Below are 4,857 nucleotides of genomic sequence, written 5' to 3' on the forward strand. Positions count from 1 at the left end.
TGCACTCCAACTGGGAGAAAGAATTTTCTTGCTCTGGTCTTTTCCCATCATACTTGCATTACTCAGTCTGACCGATGGATTATAAAAAGTCACTTGTTTGGACCATATATGCAACACTTGGTCACAAACTGCAAATAGAGTCACATGCTGTAAACCTAAGCTGAAAGTGAAACAGCTGTCTGTGGTTGTTTGGTTCTTTGATGATGGGGCTTTTACAGGAAAACCCTCTTGTATGCAAGTAACTTTTTAATTAAAGATGCGTAGTGGGTTAATTTACAAAGTGTCACGTTTTTTTTTTCAAGCGAAGTCTATTTTAGGACCATTAAAGGGGTCATAGGATGCCCATTTTCCAAAAGTTGATATGATTCTTTAGGGTCTTAATGAAAAGTCTGTAACATAGTTTGGTTAAAATTTCTCAATGGTAGTGTAAAAAACACCTTTTTTACCTTGTCAAAAACAGCTCTTTTCAGATCAAGCCGTTTTTGTAGCATTTTCCTTTAAATGTTAATGAGCTCTGCTGACCCCGCCCCTCTCTTCCGAGCTGCTCTCAGAGAGACTGTTTACTTTAGCCGCATTCATCGTGAAACTTGCTAATTAGCACATTATTAGGAAAGGCGATTTGCAAAGATTCATTACAAAACATTATACTCACTTCTTCTGTAGATGAGGCTGGATCATGAATGATTCGCGCAAACATAGACGCATTTATGTAGACCGGGGGCGCATTCCCTTCAGAAACAATGCAATCCACTGCGAGTTCAGCGGCTCAGATGTCGGGAGTAAATGACGACTGCTATGTTCATTATTACATCCAACAACAGAACACCTCAATCGCTTGCTGAAACGCTACTGTCAATCAAACTATCGTGGGAGGGGGCTGTCTTTGTGACATCACACGGACAGGCATCTGAGATCGGCTCGATTTGAGAAAGGGGAAAACATTTAACCAGATTAAAAAAAAAAACACTGGGTGGATTTTTATCATTATAGGGTGGTTGTGTACACACACTGCCAACACACATTTCAGTTCAAACAACTTGTAAAAGTGCATGTAGCATCCTATGACCCCTTTAAGACTTTTATGACATTATGATATTTTCATGAAAATGTAGCACATTTTCCCCCAGTTTCGTTTTATGATTTAGGTTTTCCCCTCTCATGATTCTCAACTGCGATACTCCTTTTGTTGTAATACCGTATTGCACAGTAAAAAAAAAACTTATAATGAAAATAATTTTTATTGTAATCCGCACAAATTAAAGGCAGTAATAAATACTACCACAATGTAAAAATACTTTTATACATTTAAAGTATAACATATAAATATCCCTTATGTAATATTATATTTTTGCATAGTAATAAGAATTATATATATATTTTTTGTATTACAGCATTTATAGTACAGCAAGAATGGGGGAAGATTTATTTGTCATGAAAATACTGTCATAATTAAAAAATATTAATGGTCCAAAATAGGCTTTGTTTTTATTTCATTTCATTTCATTTCATTACTTCATAAAATAAAATAAAATAAAATCATTTTGGGGTAAACGTTTTAGCCATGTTCTTCAGTTTTCATGAATTTTGTCAACTCGGCTGCAGCACACCAGATTTTTTATTAATAACTGATCCTAAACTATTAAAATATTTTTTGTTGATTGAAATAAAGCTGAAATAAAATGAAAATCTAAATAAAAATTATTTAAGTTTAGTTTTAATAAATTAATGATTAAATGCCGGCCGGACAGGGCATCACAATATTGTAGGGGCGTAATATTTCTGTCACACGCTTGAGGTATTCGGCCAATCACAACGCACTGGATAGCTGGCCAATCAGAGCACACCTCGCTTTTCAGACCGATGAGCTTTGTAAAAATCGACGCGTTTCAGAAAGGCGGGGCATAGAGGAGAAACAATAATGTACAGTATGTGGAAAATAATGTGTTTTTTTAACCTTAAACCGCATAAACACATTTCATTACACCAAATACACAAAATAATGTTCTTTTTAGCAACGTCATATGACCCCTTTAAAATATTTTGGATAAAATCCGAGAGCTTTCTGATCTTGAGAGCAATGTAACTGAAATGTTTCCAGGCCCAGAAACGTATAAGGACATCGGTAAAACAGTCCATGTTACATCAGTGGTTCAACCATAATTTTACAAAGCTACGAGAATACATTTGTGCGCAAAGTAAACAAAAATAACGTCTTTATTCAACGATTTCTTCTCTTCTGGGACAGTCCTCCACCATTATGGAGAGTATCATGATGAATGCGTGTGCTGCTGCTAATGTAGAACACGCATGCGCTGTGCCTTGTCTACGTGCAGAGGAACGCAATGCGCATACATCACAGTACTCTCCACAGTGGCAGAGGATGGGACGAGGAGGAGAAGAATTGTTGAATAAAGTCGTTATTTTTGCTTTCTTTGCGCACCAAAAGTATTCTGTAAAATTATGGTTGAACCACTGATGTCACATGCACTATTTTAACGATGTCCTTACTGCATTTCTGGGTCTGGGAACATTTCAGTTACATTGCTGTCTATGCAGAGTCAGAAAGTTCTCGGATTTTGTCAAAAATATATTAATTTGTGTTCCGAAGAGGGTCTTACAGGTTTGGAACGACAAGAGGGTACGACAGAGTTTTCATTTTTGGGTGAACTAACCCTTTAAAATATTAATAAAAACTATTATAGTATTTAAATAATATATAAAATTACTTATTGAAATCATCTTATTAAAGACCTCAAAGCCAACAGACATGGACTATGAGGTATATTTGGAAATCAACAGCTGCACTTTTTCATACACACAAATGTTTTGCAGGTATGATCTGAGGTCACAAAGGACGTTAGGACTATTCAAGACAGACCCAGCGTGCCTGTTTGAGCAGCACTAGCCATGTCCAAAGTCACAAGACCTCTGGTTAAATGCAAGTCCTGTCATATGAGCAGCCCAGTTTGGGTGAATTTACCTCATCCTGTTTATTTTCAGTAATCCTGTTAATCCCATGCCTGTCCTGCACTGTTTATTCATACGCACACACACACACACACAAGACCCAACACGTTCATAGACAACTTTTGATGAGACACCCGTTACGCCAGAAAAACCCAAACTTTGGTAACATACCAGAGTTATGCAACAATCAAGACTTGCTTACGAGAGACTAAATTCCCCGGCATGTTTCAGTTTTACAAGACGTTATTATGACTTGTGTACTGAGTGAACGGATGCTGCCTGCACTCACTCGAAGAGGAATCAATATTAAATACTGGTAGAAGTTTATCTGAAAGATTTTAAAGTTACTGGTGTGAAAGGCAGTGCATTGCTTAAGCCATAAAGCATGCTTTCACAAAAACATTTCAACTCAAAATCAAAAAAAAAAAAACATATTCCCTTTTTTATTATAAATTTTTCTAGTATCAAATTAGGATAAAAAGATGTATTATTTATGCAAAATTTTCTAATGAAAAATATACAGTTTATTGGCAATGTGATATTAATTTAAGCCATATTTTAATGTCACAAAAATAATTTTAATTTTATACATTCATATTTCTATGACCAAATTATTGATAAAAATTTATTCTTTATGCATAATTTTCTAATGCAAATATACTATTTATTGGCATTGTGATATTTATTTTATCAATTATGACATATTTAACAAAATTTTGATTACCACTTCCAGATGTTTTATTTTATTTTATGGAAAATTATTCTTATTTCTCACTGTAATGCAATATAGTGCTGGGCAATGATCAATTGCAATTTATTGCATCCAAAATAAAAGTTTTTGTTTATATATGCGTGTACTGTTTATATTTCTTATGTATATATAAAGACACACACATACAGTATATATTTTGAAAATATTTACATGTATATATTTATATTCATATAATTTATATTATAAATAATTTAATATATAAACATAAAATGTTTATTAAATATATACATGCATGTGTGTGTATTTATATATACATAATAAATATACACATTACACACACATATATTATATAAACAAAAACTTTTATTTAGGATGCGATCAATCATTGCCTAGAACTAATATATACTGCATATAAATATATAAAATAAAATAATTGAAAATGAAAATTATTTTAATAATACATTATTAATGTAAAATTATATATATATATAAAACAATGCATATAGTGATTTTATTTATTTTATTAAATGATGTGACAGTATTCTCATTATATAAGACAATGAAACAAAAAATCTTAAATGTTCCTAAAAATGTGTTTAGAAAGAAACAGTTTTTAATTTTCCTTTCATTTCATGCATATTTTAATAACCACATAAAACACACACCACCGACTTCTGCATGAGATTTTATTACGAGGCAGATTTCAAGATTACCTTAGAGGCAAATCTAAGCCTCACTTGCACTCCAAAACATCACAAACATGGAATGAGAATTCCACAGTGAAAATGTCCCTTTAGTACCAGAACACCACTTTGCATAATATAAACATTATGTGCTACATTTTATTAATCACAATGTTCTGGCAGACACCAAGTGTTTTAGTGTTGAGTGCAAATGGAGTCATGACAATGTTTATAGAAAAGTGAGTGTGTTGATCATTTTCATGAGCATGTATTGTCTGTGAAGTCTTGGCGAGGAACACACATTACATATCATGCATAGTTGGTATCCTCTGCATTCTGACAGTACTTCGACGTCAATAACAACAGCAAATTTTGTGGTGATATAGAAATGACAACTTACACAGTCCTTGGATAGTGCACATCTTAAATCTAGTGACCAGTGCATTGGTGCAAACGCCACAAATTGGTCCTGTACTCCCCCCCCCCCCCCCCACC

The sequence above is a fragment of the Sinocyclocheilus rhinocerous genome, unplaced genomic scaffold (genome assembly GCF_001515625.1).
Source record: "Sinocyclocheilus rhinocerous isolate Xijiao unplaced genomic scaffold, SAMN03320098_v1.1 scaffold604, whole genome shotgun sequence".
Classification (NCBI taxonomy): Eukaryota; Metazoa; Chordata; class Actinopteri; order Cypriniformes; family Cyprinidae; genus Sinocyclocheilus; species Sinocyclocheilus rhinocerous.